The sequence below is a fragment of the Oncorhynchus masou genome, chromosome 3 (genome assembly GCF_036934945.1).
Source record: "Oncorhynchus masou masou isolate Uvic2021 chromosome 3, UVic_Omas_1.1, whole genome shotgun sequence".
Lineage (NCBI taxonomy): Eukaryota > Metazoa > Chordata > Actinopteri > Salmoniformes > Salmonidae > Oncorhynchus > Oncorhynchus masou.
Genome location: NC_088214.1, coordinates 5942837 through 5963928, shown reverse-complemented (window position 1 = coordinate 5963928; position 21092 = coordinate 5942837). Strand labels below are relative to the sequence as shown.

At 40.3% G+C, this 21092-nt stretch overlaps 1 pseudogene; it reads left to right on the top strand.

Moving 5' to 3' along the window:
• LOC135509237 (sodium channel protein type 4 subunit alpha-like) overlaps positions 1 to 19716 on the top strand; it is a 121623-nt pseudogene extending 101907 nt beyond the window's left edge.
• The last annotated feature ends 1376 nt before the right edge of the window (positions 19717 to 21092 follow it).

Genomic DNA, 21092 nt, shown 5'->3' with positions numbered 1-21092 from the left:
ATGCCTTTTGCAGCATAATGGAGCACCTTGCCATAAGGCAAAAGTGATAACGAAGTGGCTCGGGGAACAAAACATCGATATTTTGGGTCCACGGTCAGAAAATTCCCCAGACCTTAATCTCCATTGAGAACTTGTGGATATTTGTGTCATTCTCAAAATGTTTGGCCACGACTGTAGACTAAGAGTGAATTGCTTTCTGGATGGGGAGACCATTCCCAACAGAGAGAGTAAAAGAGAAATAATAGAAAAACAATAAGGGGTGGCAGGGTAGTCTAGTGGTTAAAAGCGTTATGACAGTAAACGAAAGGTTGTTGGTTTGAATCCCTGAGACGACAAATCTGTTGATGTGCCCCTTGAGCAACACACTTAACCCTAATTGCGCTAGTAAGTCAATTTGGATAAGAGCATCTGCTAAATTACTTAACTATGAGTAGCAATAACTTGGCTATATACACAGGTACCAGCATTGATGTGCAGGGGGTAGATATGTACTGTTCATACAGTGCCTTCAGAAAGTATTCACGGCCCTTAATCTTTTTACAGCCTGAATTTAAAATGTATAAATATTTGGCCTACATATACACACATACCCCATATTGTCAAAGTGGTATAATAGTTTTTCTAAATTTCTACAAATTAATAAAAAATGAAAAGCTGAAATGTCAACCCATTTGTTATGGCAAGCCTAAAGTCATGCGCTGCTACGCAGTCGTAGGGGAACAGGGAGTACAGGAGGGGACTAAGCATCGTTGAGATTCAGCTGATGGACCCCCACCACTTGAGGGCGACTCATCAGGAAGTCCAGGATCCAGTTGCAGAAGGAGGTGTTCAGTACCAGGGTCCTTAGCTTAGTGATGAGCTTTGAGTGCACAATGGTGTTGAACGCTGAGCTAAAGTCAATGAACAGCAGTCCCACGTAGGTGTTCCTCTTGTCCAGGTGGGAAAGGGCAGTGTGGAGTGCGATTGAGATTGTGTCATCTGTGGATCTGTTTGTGAGCCATGACCAGCCTTTCAAAACATTTCATGGCTACAGATGTGAGTGCTATGGGGCGATAGTCATGGGGCGATAGTCATTTAGACAAGTTACCTTGGCATTCTTGGGTGAAGGGACTATGGTGGTCTGCTTCAAACATGTAGATTTTACAGACTCGGTCAGGAAGAGAAAATATCAGTGAAGACACTTGCCAGCTGGCCAGCGCATGCTCTGAGTACGCATCCTGGTAATCCATCTGGCCCGGCGGCCTTGTGAATGTTAACCTGTTTATAGGTCTTACTCACATTGGCTACGGAGAGCGAGATCACACAGTCATCCGGAATAGCTGGTGCTCTCATGCACGGTTCAGTGTTGCTTGCCTTGAAGCGAGCATAGAAGGAATGTAGCTTGTCTGGTAGGCTATCATCACTGGACAGCTCGTGGCTGGGTTTCCCTTTGTAATCCGTGATAGTTTGCAAGCTTTACCACATCTGATGAGCGTCATAGCTGGCGGAGTAGGATTTGATTTTAGTCCCGTATTGATGTTTTGACTGTTTGATGGCTCGTTGGAGGTTGTAGCGGGCTTTCATATAAGTGTCCGCATTAGAGTCCCGCTCCTTGAAAGTGGTAGCGCTAGCCTTTATTTCTGTGCAGATGTTGCCTGTTATCCATGGCTTCTGGTTTGGATATGACATCGTTCCCACAGTGAACGTATATACGTCGATGCACTTCCAGTCTGTGCTAGCTAAACAGTCCTGTAACTTAGCATCTGCTACATCTGACCACTTCTGTGTTGAGTGCATCACTGGTACTTCCTGATTGAGTTTTTTTCTTGTAAGCAGGAATCAGGAGGATATAGTTATGGTCAGAGTTGACAAATGGAAGGCGAGGGAGAGCTTTGCATGCGTTTCTGTGTGTGGAGTAAGGTCATGCTGGTAAAAATGAATTAAGACAGATTTCAATTTCCCTTCATTAAAATCACCGGCCACTAGGAGCACTGCTTCTGGATGGCCTTATACAGCTCATTGAGTGCGGTCGTTGTGCCTGTATCTGTTTGTGGTGGTAAATAGAAAGCTATGAAAAATATAGATGAAAACTCTCTTGGTAAATAGTGTGGTCTACAGCTTATCATGAGGTACTCTACCTCAGGCCAGCAAAACCTTGAGACCACCTTAATATTCAAGATCGTGGTCTACAGCTTATCATGAGGTACTCTACCTCAGGTGAGTAATACCTCGAGACCACCTTAATATTAGAGATCATGGTCTACAGCTTATGATCAGGTACTCTACCTCAGGCAAGCAAAACCTTGAGACCACCTTAATATTAGAGATTGTGGTCTACAGCTTATCATGAGGTACTCTACCTCAGGTGAGTAATACCTCGAGACCACCTTAATATTAGAGATTGTGGTCTACAGCTTATCATGAGGTACTCTACCTCAGGCAAGCAAAACCTTGAGACCACCTTAATATTAGAGATTGTGGTCTACAGCTTATCATGAGGTACTCTACCTCAGGCGAGCAAAACCTTGAGACCACCTTAATATTAGAGATCGTGGTCTACAGCTTTTCATGAGGTACTCTACCTTAACATTAGAGATCGCGCACCAGCTGTTGTTAACAAAGCAACACACCCCTCCCCCTTAATGTTACCCGAAGCTTCCGTTCGGTCTTGATGATTCATAGAGAAAACAGCTGGAGTATTTTATGCATGTTCTTGTTCAGCCTTGATGCCGAGAAACATAGGATATTACACTTCTTTAGGTCCCGTTGATGGGATAGTCTCAAACAGAGCATGTACAGTTTATTTTTTAGCGATTGTACGTTCGGCAATAGAATGGAATGTAGAGACGGTTTATTTCCTCGTCGACGTAGTTTCATCAGGGAACCCACTCGTTTGCCGCTGTTACGCCGTCTCTTGCTCTCGAGTCCTGGGGATTAGGGCCTGGTTACGGGATGTGCAGTACATCCACAGCTGCCGACTCGTTGAAGTAAAAATCTTCATCCAAATCGAGGTTAGTGATCGCTGTTCTGATGTCCAAAAGCAGTTTTCAGTCATAGGAAATTGATGGCAGAAATACTATGTACAAAAAAAGATCTGCGTAAAATAAACAACAACAAAAAAACAGAATTGGTCAGGATCCTGTAAGACGACAGTTATCCATCTCTACAGCGCCATCTTCTGTTTGTCTCTGTGTCTCAGTCTGTGTTCGCCACTGTAAGTGCTGTGAGATCAACACGACACGGGGCCTGGGTCAGGCCTGGTGGAGACTGAGGAAGACCTGTTACCAGATTGTTGAACACAGCTGGTTCGAGACTTTTATTATCTTCATGATCCTGCTGAGCAGTGGTGCTCTGGTGAGACCAACCACCTTTTAACCCTTAGTCTTACCTGACCTCTCAACCTTCACCTCTGACCTCTTTTATTATCTTCATGATCCTGCTGAGCAGCTGTGCTCTGGTGAGACCAATCACCTCTTACCCCAGTCTTACCTGACCTCTCAACCTTCACCTCTGACCTCTTTTATCATCTTCATGATCCTGCTGAGCAGCTGTGCTCTGGTGAGACCAATTACCTCTTACCCCAGTCTTACCTGACCTCTCAACCTTCACCTCTGACCTCTTTAAGAGTCAGCTCATAGGGCCACATTTACAGTGCTAATTTAATACCAAGTGTCTTCAAAAGCAAGTGTATAAAAAAAGGCATAAACAGTGCAATGTCTCTTTCTAGATCTTTCTATTATGTAATCTTTACTTAACTTTTTTAAATTTATATTTTACAATTTCACTAAACAGCTCATTCCTATTCTTAAAGCACAATAGCTGAATATATTGGTTTTATATAAGGCTTGAGAGGTTATAATCTGTGGTTTCTTTCTTGTCACTCCTGCACTGCTGTAGGCATTTGAGGACATCTACATTGAGAAAAGGAAAGTGGTGAAGGTAATCTTGGAGTACGCTGATAAGGTCTTCTCCTACATATTCGTCCTAGAGATGTTCCTCAAATGGATTGCCTACGGCTTCAAGAAGTACTTCACCAACGCTTGGTGTTGGCTGGACTTCCTCATTGTCGATGTAAGTGTTAAACATCGTACGTTGTGCCCAGTTTATGTTCACAGTGAGAATAGATGTGCAGGTAGCTAAATGCATATAACAAAAAGTTTGGGTGGTTTTCAGACTGGTTGTGGGAGCTGCTGTATGTTATGTACAGACTTATATTTTTTCAAACTATCGCTCCGACCCAAGGTGTACTCTCTCATCTTATTTTCCAGTGAGTTTGGTTCATTAAAGGTTGACTTGTTGACATTGGACATAAACACTGCTTAGTTCCAGCTTGGTTTGGGCTCGCTTATAAGCAGGCTGCCACCAGATATGTTATATTGTGTAGGACCTGTGGTCACTGAATAACTGCTCGTTGGTACCGCTTAAATGAAGGTAATTAATTTATACAGCGTGGTACCTACCTGTGGACGTGAGTTTTTGTGGCCATTATAACAGTATACCGGGAGAAATAGTATACTGTTTCTATGCATGTACAGAGTACACATTTTTAACAGAGTATAATCTTGATAGCGCCACAGGGTCCATATTTCCACACAGTTTACCTTAATATTCTAGTGGCCAATTCTCCCTCTCTTAATATTCTAGGGTCCATATCTCCACACAGTTTACCTTAATATTCTAGTGGCCAATTCTCCCTTATCTTAATATTCTAGGGTCCATATCTCCACACAGTTTACCTCAATATTCTGGTGGCTAATTCTCCCTCTCTTAATATTCTAGGGTCCATATCTCCACACAGTTTACCTCAATATTCTGGTGGCTAATTCTCCCTTATCTTAATATTCTAGTGGCTAATTCTCCCTTATCTTAATATTCTCGGGTCTATATCTGCCTTGTCTTAATATTCTAGGGTCTATATCTCCCTTACCTTAATATTCTAGGGGCTGTACAGTTGAAGTCTGAAGTTTACATACACTTAGGTTGGAGTCATTAAAACTTGTTTTTCAACCACGCCAAATCTATAGTTTGTCAACAGGAAATTTGTGGGAAGTTGGTTAGGACATCTACTTTGTGAATGACACAAGTAATTTTTCAACAATTGTTTACAGATAGATTATTTCCCTTATAACTCACTTTATCAAAATTCCAGCGGGTCAGAAGTTTACATACACTAAGTTGGCTGTGCCTTTAAACAGCTTGGAAAATTACAGAACATGATGTCATGGCTTTAGAAACTTCTGATAGGCTAATTGACATCATTTGAGTCAATTGGAGGTGTACCTGTGGATGTATTTCAAGGCCTATCTTCAAACTCAGTGCCTCTTTGCTTGACATTATGGGAAAATCTAAATAAATCGGCCAAGACCTCAGAAAAAAAATTGTAGACTGCTACAAGTCTGGTTCATCCTTGGGAGCAATTTCCAAACACCTGAAGGTACCACGTTCATCTGTACAAACAATAGTACGCAAGTATAAACACCATGGGACCACGAAGCCGTCATACCGCTCAGGAAAGAGACGCGTTCCGACTCCTAGAGAAGAACGCACTTTGGTGCGAAAAGTGCAAATCAATCCCAGAACAACAAAAGTATCTATATCCACAGTAAAACAAGTCCCATAGCGACATAACCTGAAAGCCCGCTCAGCAAGGAAGAAGCCACTGCTCCAAAACTGCCATAAAAAAGCCAGACTACGGTTTGCAACTGCACATGGGGACAAAGATTGTACTTTTTGGAGAAATGTCCACTGGCCTGATGAAACAAAAGTAAAATTGTTTGGCCATAATGACCATTGTTATGTTTGGAGGAAAAAGGGGGAAGCTTGCAAGCTGAAGAACGCCATCCCAAACGTGAAGCACGGGGGTGGCAGCATCATGCTGTGGGGGTGCTTTGCTGCAGGAGGGACTGGTGCACTTCACAAAATTGATGGCATCATGAGGACAGACAATGATGTGGATATATTGAAGGAACATCTCAAGACATCAGTCAGGAAGTTAAAGCTTGGTTACAAATGGATCTTCCAAATGGAAAATGACCTCAAGCATACTTCCAAAGTTGTGGCAAAATAGCTTAATTAAGGACAACAAAGTCAAGCTATTGGAGTGGCCATCACAAAGCCTTGGCCTCAATCCTATAGAAAATGTGTGGGCAGAACTGAAAAAGCGTGTGCGATCAAGGAGGCCTACAACCTGACTCCGTTACACCAGCTCTGTCAGGAGGAATGGGCTAAAATTCACCCAACTTATTGTGGGAAGCTTGTGGAAGGCTACCCAAAACGTTAGACCCAAGTTAAACAATTTAAATGCAATGCTACCAAATACTAAATGAGTGTATGTAAACTTCTGACCCACTGGGAATGTGATGAAAGAAATAAAAGCTGAAATAAATAATTATCTCTACTATTATTCTGAGATTTCACATTCTTAAAATAAAGTGGTGATCCTAACTGACCGAAGACAGGGAATTTTTACCAGGATGAAATGTCAGGAATTGTGAAAAACTGAGTTGAAATGTATTTGGCTAAGGTGTATGTAAACTTCCGACTTCAACTGTATCTCCCTTATCTTAATATTCTAGGGTCTATATCTCCCTTGTCTTAATATTCTAGGGTCTATATCTTCCTTATCTTAATATTCTAGGGGCTATATCTCCATTATCTTAATATTCTAGGGGCTATATCTCCCGTACCTTACTCCACAGTGCCATAGGGGCTAGGGGTTGTATCTCCCTTATCTTAATATTCTAGGGTCTATATCTCCCTTGTCTTAATATTCTAGGGTCTATATCTTCCTTATCTTAATATTCTAGGGTCTATATCTTCCTTATCTTAATATTCTAGGGGCTATATCTCCATTATCTTAATATTCTAGGGGCTATATCTCCCGTACCTTACTCCACAGTGCCATAGGGGCTAGGGGTTATATCTCCCTTATCTTAATATTCTAGGGTCTATATCTCCCTTATCTTAATATTCTAGGGGCTATATCTCCCGTACCTTACTCCACAGTGCCATAGGGGCTAGGGGTTATATCTTCCGTACCTTACTCCACAGTGCCATAGGGGCTAGGGGTTATATCTCCCGTACCTTACTCCACAGTGCCATAGGGGCTAGGGGTTATATCTCCCGTACCTTACTCCACAGTGCCATAGGGGCTAGGGGTTATATCTCCCGTACCTTACCTTGCTTCCTCTGATTTCACCCGCTGGTTCACAGATCGGCACAGACGTGTCTATAGCAGCTGTTAGGGTAAGTGGTAGTTGTGAGGTGAAAGGTGAGTATTGGGATCCAGGTTGGAAAATCTACTGCATCAATAAAGTTTCTATGTTTCCTCACTCCTAAGTGCTTCACATTGAGATATCAAAAGCCACCGTCTCGTCGACTTTTCAAATTTAAACAACAATTGTCTTTTCAGCAGAAAATGTATTCAAAGCAAATATGTACCCCCACCCCCGCCTCCCATCCACTTGAAAGTTAAAAATGCACAACGGACCTTGGCTTTTATATCGTATATAGAAACACACTACCATGTATTCTAAGGTTTATCTAGAGAAGATCAAATGTATAATTGGACTAAATGTATTTTATAGTTCCTCGTAGGTTTATCGACAGGCTGAATTAAAGTTGTTCAGACCGTTTTTGAAATAGTGTCGGTAGAATTTCAACAAATGCTAAGCTGTCTGATGTTTTGCGCTGTAGTTTTTCTCTATCTCAACAATACGCTGTAATATATTGTATGTGGTCAGTAGCCAGCTGGAGCTGAGAACGTTTCATTCTGTCCGTCTGTCTCTGTCTCTATCTGTCTACAGTGTATCTAGCTGGATAGCACAGTTGGAGAGGATTATATTTTTTTTTTTAGATGTGTGGCTGGATTTCAGAAATGATCAACGGAGGAGATCCCAATGATTGTTTAAACACTATTTGTTATTTCTGCTTTCTATATCTCTAGCCTTTTGATGTTTGTCTTGTTGTTTACTTTTATTGAGCCAAAGACGTAGATACTTTATGAGCGTATTTCATTTTCTGAGTATCTTCTTTAGATATATTGGACGAAATCCATTAAAATATACTTTTATAAAGAAATTATTGGGACCCGTAATAGCCCTAAATTGCAATGACGGACTTAATTGGATCATACGAATACAAATTGGGCAATCAAATTTGGCAATACCATTAGTTTAAATTTAAAAAAAAAAAGGAGAATTGAACATTTTGTTAAACTTCTTTATAAAACCTCACTCTATTTCACATATATACATAGGTCTTATGTATATATAGCTGAGTATGTATGCATGTGCATTGACGGTACATATTGCATACTTGTATGTGTTTTGTCCCTGTTCCATTTCAGTCATTCTATCAGTAATACCTGTCATCCATATGGACCATCCATCATGCCATTTTGAATCACAGCTATCACCCTCGGGCCATTCAACAGCGGAATACCATTCTGTTTTGTCCATTTTGGATGTAGAATAGAGTGGAAGTCCCCCCCCCCCCAAAAATGTAATGAAAAATATGCCACAAAACCCAAAAATTCTAAATTTTTCTAAATTTAATCAATTGTGTTCCTAACTGTAGAATGTCCCAAAATAATACACATGTTACAGTCTCTAAAGTGTTGGCTCTGAAATTCTTGTCTCGCTGTCTGTTACTCTGTCGCTACTCTTCTTGCATATTTTTTCTCTCCAGAAATTATTTGGTTAATGATTTAGGTCTGTAGAGCTTTTGTTTTATTTGATGAAAGGTTGTCAGTGACTTAACTGAAAGTACAACTCAGGTGGTAAATTTGAATGTGTGTGTGTGTGTGTGTGTGTGTGTGTGTGTGTGTGTGTGTGTGTGTGCGTGTGCGTGTGTGTGTGTGTGTGTGCGTACATAGTCCTGCATCTGCGTGCGGATAATGGTGGGGAATTGGGGGTGAGGTGGGTTCGTACAGGCAGGGGAACTTTGATACTTTGTACTTTGATACAATAAATTGCAAAACCCACAATCTTTATCAAAATGTGTTCAAGACTGATGCTGAGGTCTCCTTTGAATGTTGGGATGATGGAGTTTGCATTGCCATCTAAGTCTGAGCTGATTGAATGTCTCTGTGTGTCCTCTCCAGGTGTCGTTGGTGAGCCTGGTAGCTAACTCTCTGGGCTACTCTGACTTTGCTGCCATCAAATCACTGAGGACTCTCCGAGCGCTGAGGCCCCTCAGGGCCCTGTCCAGATTCGAGGGAATGCGGGTGAGACGTTCTTTAACCTTGTCTTAGAGATGTTCTACTTTCCCTGCTCATAGTTGGCCTATGTCAAGATATTCTAGGAGATTCCACAAGTTATTATCATCAGCGAAGGACCAGAGTTTTTCCTAAGCTGGTCACGTGGTCAGGAAAAACTTGCGGTCCTATATCATAACTGTCTGAAGTAACAGACAACCTCTAACAGTGGAGTATTACGTTGGTCACTTAGTCAGGAAAAACTCCAGCCCTTAATCATTAAACATAATTGATATCTGTGTCTGTGCTCTGTAATAGACAACTTCTACCCGTGTTGTCTCGATCCCCAGGTGGTGGTGAACGCACTAATTGGAGCCATCCCATCCATCATGAACGTCCTGCTGGTCTGCCTCATCTTCTGGCTCATCTTCAGCATCATGGGAGTCAACCTGTTCGCAGGGAAGTTTGGTAAATGTGTGAACCGGACAGGGTTCATCCACAATGCTTCCATCGTCAACAACAAGTCAGAGTGCCTGGCCATGAACGACACTCAGTTTTATTGGACTAAAGTCAAGGTCAACTTCGACAACGTGGGACTAGGATACCTCTCACTGCTGCAAGTGGTCCGTCTTTAAAAATAAAATACAAAAAATTACAGTTTACATTTTTTGTTTATAGCAACTTATGTGTTGAAAGGATGCTGTAGTTCTTATTGTTTGTTGATAAATTACGTGACATTTTTATTATTTACTCTATAATTGTGTCCCTACAATTTCCTTCAAGGCCACGTTTAAAGGATGGATGGAAGTTATGCATGCAGCTGTTGATTCACGTGGCGTATGTATCAATCTCTTTCCACAAATCTACACAAATTCCTCATCTCATAAATAGAATGAGTAGACTACATTTTTATTTATAAAGATGAAAACAGGTTCAACTAAAATGTGTGTGTTTCCAGGTAGAGGAGCAGCCAATCAGGGAGATCAACCTCTACATGTACCTCTACTTTGTCATCTTCATCATCTTCGGATCCTTCTTCACTCTCAACCTCTTCATCGGCGTCATCATTGATAATTTCAACCAGCAAAAAAGAAAGATAAGTATATTTGGCATAACATGTTGTTTTATGTCTCGACCTACTCATTTCACACTGTTGTATTAACAGCTTTCTGTATGGATATCTACAACATTATCAGCTGTCTGTATGGATATACAACAATAACAGCTGTCTGTATGGATATCTACAACATTAACAGCCATCTGTATGGATATCTACAACATTAACAGCTGTTTGTATAGATATATACAACATTAACAGCTGTCTGTATGGATATACAACATTAACAGCTGTCTGTATTGATATCTACAACATTAACAGCTGTCTGTATGGATATATACAACATTAACAGCTGTCTGTATGGATATACAACATTAACAGCTGTCTGTATGGATATCTACAACATTAACAGCTGTCTGTATGGATATACAACATTAACAGCTGTCTGTATGGATATATACAACATTAACAGCTGTCTGTATGGATATACAACATTAACAGCTGTCTGTATGGATATACAACATTAACAGCTGTCTGTATGGATATACAACATTAACAGCTGTCTGTATAGATATATACAACATTAACAGCTGTCTGTATGGATATACAACATTAACCGCTGTCTGTATGGATATCTACAACATTAACAGCTGTCTGTATGGATATATACAGCATTAACAGCTGTCTGTATGGATATATACAGCATTAACAGCTGTCTGTATGGATATACAACATTAATAGCTGTCTGTATGGATATACAACATTAACAGCTGTCTGTATGGATATCTACAACATTAACAGCTGTCTGTATGGATATCTACAACATTAACAGCTGTCTGTATGGATATATACAACATTAACAGCTGTCTGTATGGATATACAACATTAACAGTTGTCTGTATGGATATACAACATTAACAGCTGTCTGTATGGATATACAACATTAACAGCCGTCTGTATTGATATACAACCTTAACAGCTATCTGTATGGATATCTACAACATTGACAGCTGTCTGTACGGATATATACAGCATTAACAGCTGTCTGTATGGATATACAACATTAACAGCTGTCTGTATGGATATACAACATTAACAGCTGTCTGTATGGATATACAACATTAACAGCAGTCTGTATGGATATCTACAACATTAACAGCTGTCTGTATGGATATATACAACATTAACGTCTGTCTGTATGGATATATACAACATTAACAGCTGTCTGTATGGATATACAACATGATCAGCTGTCTGTATGGATATCTACAACATTAACAGCTGTCTGTATGGATATACAACATTAACAGCTGTCTGTATGGATATACAACATTAACAGCTGTCTGTATGGGTATCTACAACATTAACAGCTGTTTGTATAGATATATACAACATTAACAGCTGTCTGTATGGATATACAACATTAACAGCTGTCTGTATGGATATACAACATTAACAGCTGTCTGTATGGATATCTACAACATTAACAGCTGTCTGTATGGATATATACAACATTAACAGCTGTCTGTATGGATATATAACATTAACAGCTGTCTGTATGGATATACAACATTAACAGCTGTCTGTATGGATATCTACAACATTAACAGCTGTCTGTATGGATATCTACAACATTAACAGCTGTCTGTATGGATATATACAACATTAACAGCTGTCTATATGGATATACAACATTAACAGCTGTCTGTATGGATATATACAGCATTAACAGCTGTCTGTATGGATATACAACATTAACAGCTGTCTGTATGGATATCTACAACATTAACAGCTGTCTGTATGGACATATACAACATTAACAGCTGTCTGTATGGATATACAACATTAACAGCTGTCTGTATGGATATACAACATTAACAGCTGGCTGTATGGATATACAACATTAACAGCTGTCTGTATGGATATACAACATTAACAGCTGTCTGTATGGATATCTACAACATTAACAGCTGTCTGTATGGATATACAACATTAACAGCTGTCTGTATGGATATCTACAACATTAACAGCCGTCTGTATGGATATATACAACATTAACAGCTGTCTGTATGGATATTTATAACATTAACAACTGTCTGTATGGATATACAACATTAACAGTGAAGAATAATGGTGAATGCATTTGTTATACTTAGGTGGACAAGACATTTTTATGACTGACGAGCAGCGGAAATACTACAACGCTATGAAGAAAATAGGCTCTAAAAAGCCCGAAAAGCCTATACCAAGACCTACGGTAAAATACCAACTATGATAAGCCTATACCATGACCTACGGTAAAATACCAACTATGATAAGCCTATACCAAGACCTACGGTAAAATACCAACTATGATAAGCCTATACCAAGACCTACGGTAAAATACCAACTATGATAAGCCTATACCAAGACCTACGGTAAAATACCAACTATGATAAGCCTATACCATGACCTACGGTAAAATACCAACTATGATAAGCCTATACCATGACCTACGGTAAAATACCAACTATGATAAGCCTATACCAAGACCTACGGTAAAATACCAACTATGATAAGCCTATACCAAGACCTACGGTAAAATACCAACTATGATAAGCCTATACCATGACCTACGGTAAAATACCAACTATGATAAGCCTATACCAAGACCTACGGTAAAATACCAACTATGATAAGCCTATACCAAGACATACGGTAAAATACCAACTATGATAAGCCTATACCAAGACCTACGGTAAAATACCAACTATGATAAGCCTATACCATGACCTACGGTAAAATACCAACTATGATAAGCCTATACCATGACCTACGGTAAAATACCAACTATGATAAGCCTATACCAAGACCTACGGTAAAATACCAACTATGATAAGCCTATACCAAGACCTACGGTAAAATACCAACTATGATAAGCCTATACCATGACCTACGGTAAAATACCAACTATGATAAGCCTATACCAAGACCTACGGTAAAATACCAACTATGATAAGCCTATACCAAGACCTACGGTAACATACCAACTATGATAAGCCTATACCAAGACCTACGGTAAAATACCAACTATGATAAGCCTATACCAAGACCTACGGTAAATTTCCAACTATGATAAGCCTATACCAAGACCTACGGTAAAATACCAACTATGATAAGCCTATACCAAGACCTACGGTAAAATACCAACTATGATAAGCCTATACCAAGACCTATGGTAAAATACCAACTATGATAAGCCTATACCAAGAGCTACGGTAAAATACCAACTATGATAAGCCTATACCAAGACCTACGGTAAAATACCAACTATGATAAGCCTATACCAAGACCTACGGTAAAATACCAACTATGATAAGCCTATACCAAGACCTACGGTAAAATACCAACTATGATAAGCCTATACCAAGACCTACGGTAAAATACCAACTATGATAAGCCTATACCAAGACCTACGGTAAAATACCAACTATGATAAGCCTATACCAAGACCTACGGTAAAATACCAACTATGATAAGCCTATACCAAGACCTACGGTAAAATACCAACTATGATAAGCCTATACCAAGACCTACGGTAAAATACCAACTATGATAAGCCTATACCAAGACCTACGGTAAAATACCAACTATGATAAGCCTATACCAAGACCTACGGTAAAATACCAACTATGATAAGCCTATACCAAGACCTACGGTAAAATACCAACTATGATAAGCCTATACCAAGACCTACGGTAAAATACCAACTATGATAAGCCTATACCAAGACCTACGGTAAAATACCAACTATGATAAGCCTATACCAAGACCTACGGTAAAATACCAACTATGATAAGCCTATACCAAGACCTACGGTAAAATACCAACTATGATAAGCCTATACCAAGAGCTACGGTAAAATACCAACTATGATAAGCCTATACCAAGACCTACGGTAAAATACCAACTATGATAAGCCTATACCAAGACCTACGGTAAAATACCAACTATGATAAGCCTATACCAAGACCTACGGTAAAATACCAACTATGACAAGCCTATACCAAGACCTACGGTAAAATACCAACTATGATAAGCCTATACCAAGACCACGGTAAAATACCAACTATGATAAGCCTATACCAAGACCTACGGTAAAATACCAACTATGATAAGCCTATACCAAGACCTACGGTAAAATACCAACTATGATAAGCCTATACCAAGACCTACGGTAAAATACCAACTATGATAAGCCTATACCAAGACCTACGGTAAAATACCAACTATGATAAGCCTATACCAAGACCTACGGTAAAATACCAACTATGATAAGCCTATACCAAGACCTACGGTAAAATACCAACTATGATAAGCCTATACCAAGACCTACGGTAAAATACCAACTATGATAAGCCTATACCAAGACCTACGGTAAAATACCAACTATGATAAGCCTATACCAAGACCTACGGTAAAATACCAACTATGATAAGCCTATACCAAGACCTACGGTAAAATACCAACTATGACAAGCCTATACCAAGACCTACGGTAAAATACCAACTATGATAGGCCTATACCAAGACCACGGTAAAATACCAACTATGATAAGCCTATACCAAGACCTACGGTAAAATACCAACTATGATAAGCCTATACCAAGACCTACGGTAAAATACCAACTATGATAAGCCTATACCAAGACCTACGGTAAAATACCAACTATGATAAGCCTATACCAAGACCTACGATAAAATACCAACTATGATAAGCCTATACCAAGACCTACGGTAAAATACCAACTATGATAAGCCTATACCAAGACCTATTGTAAAATACCAACTATGATAAGCCTATACCAAGAGCTACGGTAAAATACCAACAATGATAAGCCTATACCAAGACCTACGGTAAAATACCAACTATGATAAGCCTATACCAAGACCTATTGTAAAATACCAACTATGATAAGCCTATACCAAGAGCTACGGTAAAATACCAACAATGATAAGCCTATACCAAGACCTACGGTAAAATACCAACTATGATAAGCCTATACCAAGACCTACGGTAAAATACCAACTATGATAAGCCTATACCAAGACCTACGGTAAAATACCAACTATGATAAGCCTATACCAAGAGCTACAGTAAAATACAAACTTTGATGAACTATGCCCCTGAACAGGCAGTTAACCCACTGTTTCTAGGCCGTCATTGAAAATAAGAATTTGTTCTTAACTGACTTGCCTAGTTAAATAAAGGTAAATAAATAAAATGACAGTGGATCTAATATGTAGTCAAACATTGTTTTATAAATGCGTTTTCGAATGAACCTGAAGGATAATTCGATCGATGTAAACATTATGTATAGCCAACATGGCGTTAATGGATCCATGCCATCTTTTCATCTGTCTATCTCTCCAGAATATCCTCCAAGGCTTCTTATTTGACCTGGTATCCAAGCAAGCCTTTGACATCATCATTATGATGCTGATCATCGTCAACATGGTGACCATGATGGTGGAGACAGACGATCAGTCCGCACGCATGGAGTCCATTCTCAACAAGATCAACCTGGTCTGTAGCATGATGTACTAGTACTACAGTACCCATAATGCTCTGTGTATGATGTACTACTGTATCCATAATACTCACATAGTCCATCCTCAACAAGATCAACCTGGTCTGTAGCATGATGTACTAGTACTACAGTACCCATAATGCTCTGTGTATGATGTACTACTGTACCCATAATACTCACATAGTCCATCCTCAACAAGATCAACCTGGTCTGTAGCATGATGTACTAGTACTACAGTACCCATAATGCTCTGTGTATGATGTACTACAGTACCCATAATGCTCTGTGTATGATGTACTACAGTACCCATAATGCTCTGTGTATGATGTACTACTGTACCCATAATACTCACATAGTCCATCCTCAACAAGATCAACCTGGTCTGTAGCATGATGTACTAGTACTACAGTACCCATAATTATCTGTGTATGATGTACTACAGTACCCATAATGCTATGTGTATGATGTACTACTGTACCCACAATACTCACATAGTCCATCCTCAACAAAATGGTCTGTAGCAGAGACGGAAGAGGAAGTGAAACATCCCACTCCCTAATTTTTTCTGTTTCAATGGAGTCAATGATTTATATAGACCAGACCCAGCTTGAGTGAACTATCTTAATTTATCCACCATCTTCGTTCTATAGCATGATGTACTAGTACTACAGTACCCATAATGCCCTGTAGAACATATCCTGTAGCATGATGTACTACTGAAAGTATTACAATACCTATAATCCTCTGTACAACTTATCCTTTTTTATCCTAGTACATATAGTGCATTCGGAAAGTATTCAGACCCCTTGACTTTTTCCACATATTACGTTACAGCCTCATTCTAAAATGTATTAAATTATATTTTTTCCTCATCAATCTACACACAATACCCAATAATGACAAAGCAAAAACCGTTTTTTAGGAATGTTTGCAAATGTATTACAAATAAAAAACAGAAATACCTTATTTACATAAGTATTCAGACCCTTTGCTATGAGACTGGAAGTTGAGCTCATGTGCATCCTGTTTCCATTGAACATCCTTGAGAATTTTCTACAACTTGATTGGAGTCCACCTGTGGTAAATTCAATTGATTGGACAAGATTTGGAAAGCCACACACCTGTATATACAGTATAAGGTCCCACAGTTGACAGTGCATGTCAGAGTAAAAACCAAGCCATGAGGTCGAAGGATTTGTCCATAGATCTCTGAGACAGGATTGTGTCGAGGCAAAGATCTGGGGAAGGGTACCAAAACATTTCTGCTGCATTGAAGGTCCCCAAGAACACAGTGGCCTCCATCATTCTTAAATGGAAGACGTTTGGAACCACCAAGACTCTTCCTAGAGCTGACTGCCCGGCAAAACTGAGCAATCGGGATAGAAGGGCCTTGGTCAGGGAGGTGACCAAGAACCCGATGGTCACTCTGACAGAGCTCTAGAGTTCCTCTGTGGAGATGGGAGAACTTTCCAGAAGGACAACCATCTCTGCAGCACTTCACCAGTCAGGTATTTATGGTAGAGTGGCCAGACGGAAGCCTCTCCTCAGTAAAAGGCACAAGACAGCCCACTTGGAGTTTGCCAAAAGGCACCTAAAGACTCTCAGACCATGGAAGACAAGATTATATGGTCTGATGAAACCAAGATTTGAACTCTTTGGCCTGAATTCCAAGCGTCTCGTCTGGAGGAAACCTGGCACCATCCCTACGGTGAAGCATGGTGGTGGCAGCATCATGCTGTGGGGATGTTTTTCAGCAGCAGGAACTGGGAGACTAGTCAAGATTGAGGGAAAGCTGAATGAAGTACAGAGAGGTCCTTGAGGAAAACCTGCTCTACAGTGCTCAGGACCTCAGACTGGGGTGAAGGTTCACCTTCCAATAGAACAACGACCCTAAGCACACAGCCAAGACAAAGCAGGAGTGGCTTCGGGACAAGTCTCTGAATGTCCTTGAGTGACCCAGCCAGAGCCCGAACTTGAACCGGATCTAACATCTCTGGAGAGACTTGAAAATAACTGTGCAGCAACGCTCTCCCCATCCAACCTGGCAGAGCTTGAGAGGATCTGCAGAGAAGAATGGGAGTAACTCCCCAAATACAGGTGTGCCAAGCTTGAGGCATCATACCCAAGAAGACTCAAGGCTGTAATCGCTGCCTAAGATGCTTCAACAAAGTACTGAGGAAATTGTCAGATTTTTTTTTTTTAATTAAAAAATGCACAAATTTCTAAAAACCTGTTTTTGCATTTTCATTATGGTGTGTAGATTGAAGAGATATGTTATCTTAGAATGAGGCTGTAACGTAACAAAATGTGGAAAAATTCAAGAGGTGTGACTATTTTCGGAATGCACTGTATGTTCCTGAAGATAATACAATGGTGTCCTGTCTCCTTATCCATACAGATTTTCATCGTCATCTTCACCACCGAATGCCTCATGAAGATCGTGGCACTTCGTTGCTATTTCTTCACCGTGGGATGGAACATCTTTGACTTTGTAGTTATCATCCTCTCCATCGTTGGTGGGTGGAAAAAAATATAACCGTGAAAACAACCTTCAAAACAACCTATATATATATATATATTTCTGACAAGTGATCTATACTAACATTTTCCTAAATGTACATTTCATGTAAAGGTGATCAAATGTTTTGTCTTTAATTTGGATTTTGGTGTTTGTTTCTTCATTTCTGATTTCAACACTTGCAGGTATCGTTCTGGCTGACATCATTGAGAAGTACTTTGTATCTCCGACTCTGTTCCGTGTCATCAGACTGGCAAGGATAGGACGCGTACTTCGACTAATCCGTGGAGCCAAAGGAATAAGAACTTTACTGTTTGCCTTAATGATGTCCATGCCAGCGTTGTTCAACATCGGCCTCCTGCTCTTCCTCGTAATGTTCATATACGCTATCTTCGGAATGGCCAACTTCGCTTACGTGAAAAAAAAGGAAGGGATAGATGACATGTTCAACTTTGAGACCTTTGGGAATAGTATGATCTGCTTGTTCCAGATCAGCACTTCCGCCGGGTGGGACAACGTCCTGGAGCCCATCATGTCTAACTCCCCAGAGGAGTGTGAAGCCTACGTCGTCAACACCGGCACCAACGTCCGAGGAAACTGCGGCAACCCGTCTGTGGCAATCGCCTTCTGTGTCAGCTACATCATCATATCGTTCCTTATCGTGGTCAACATGTACATCGCCATCATCCTGGAGAACTTCAGCGTGGCCACAGAGGAGAGCACAGAGCCGCTGAGTGAGGACGACTTTGAGATGTTCTACGAGGTTTGGGAGAAGTTCGACGCAGAGGCCACCCAGTTCATAGAGTTCTCCAAGCTGTCGAATTTCGCAGACAACCTGTCGGAGCCGCTGCGCATCGCCAAGCCTAACAAAATCAAGCTGATCTCTATGGACCTGCCGATGGTGAGCGGGGACAAGATCCACTGCCTGGACATCCTGTTCGCCTTCACCAAACGCGTGCTGGGCGAGTCGGGCGAGATGGACGCCCTCAAACAGCAGATGGAGGAGAAGTTCATGATGGCCAACCCGTCCAAGATCTCCCACGAACCAATCACTACGACCCTACGCCGCAAGCAGGAAGACGTGTCTGCCATCATCATTCAGCGCTGTTACAGACGCCACCTGTTGAAACGGCAGATGAAGCAGGCCTCATTCCTTTACAGACAGAGGAACCTTCAGACCAACCTGAAGTTGCATGAGCACATAGTGGTGGACATAGAGAGGCCCCCGGAGACGGAGGGCCTCATCGCCGCCATGATAAAGGAACACTATGGCGCCGAGGGGCCCGACGAGGGGAGGAGGAGCTGGTAGAGGTCATGGGGGTCATGGAAGGGACTCTGTCCTCCTCACCGCCATCTTACGACAGTGTGACCCGGCCGGGGGCGGCTAGTGACGTTGGTCAGATAGAACGGCTAGAAAGGCTGGGAGACTTAGTGTTAGAACTCAGGGAACCTAGCACCTCACAAACATATAGGGAACCTAGCACCTCACAAACATATAGGGAACCTAGCACCTCACAAACATATAGGGAACCTAGCACCTCACAAACAAATAGGGAACCTAGCGCCTCACAAACAAATAGGGAACTTAGCACCTCACAAACATATAGGGAACCTAGCACCTCACAAACATATAGGGAACCTAGCACCTCACAAACATATAGGGAACCTAGCACCTCACAAACATATAGGGAACCTAGCGCCTCACAAACAAATAGGGAACTTAGCACCTCACAAACATATAGGGAACCTAGCACCTCACAAACATATAGGGAACCTAGCGCCTCACAAACAAATAGGGAACCTAGCACCTCACAAACATATAGGGAACCTAGCGCCTCACAAACAAATAGGGAACCTAGCACCTCACAAACATATAGGGAACCTAGCACCTCACAAACAAATAGGGAACCTAGCACCTCACAAACATTTGAAGAGACATTTCTTTGAGGTAATGCTTTCAGGAAACATGTTTTTTGTTGTTGTTGTTTTGTTTACAACATGTACAGTATCATAACTCGGAACAACTCTCTCGGTACAAGATGAACATTTTTATAGCAGAAAATACCCAGGAATTTCATTGGTAAAAATGCAAATATTGCTTTTCTATTATTTATATAAGACCCTTTGTCAATCAAACAATCATATGATATGTGTAGTAATAATGTTCAGAAACCCAGGCACCATTTTGAAGATGGCGATGCCACTAAAAATATATACAGTATAATAAGCTGTACCCAAAGTAAAAGAAAGGTGAGTAAAAAAAAAAAGAAACTTATAAACAAATGTGTGATTTCATATATTCTGTCATAACGGTTAATTAACCAGTAAGTGTAAATGACAATCAAATCAGCTCTGAATAACATTTTAGAAGTTGGATTGTTTTGTTTTACAAAATGAATAGAGATAAATATGGAGTGTTTAGATCTTGGTTCTCGTTTTGATTACAGATGATGAACTCTTCTCTTTATTATCAAAAAAAGAAAATGGCAGCTAGATTTGCTAAAAAAAATATATATTTATGAAAAAAAAAGTATATTTAAGTATATTTTCTTATTAATGGATATTTCAGGACAAATGTTGTTGTTCTTTTCTAACTAATGAGTTAATATGGTAAAGACCACATTATTTGATCAGAAGTGTATAGTTTATATATATATATATATATATATATATATATATATATATATATATATATATATATTATGCACTAAATTTAGTTTATTGCATGATCGGTATATTAAACCCCTCATGGTGAAGGGTTGTGTATAGTACT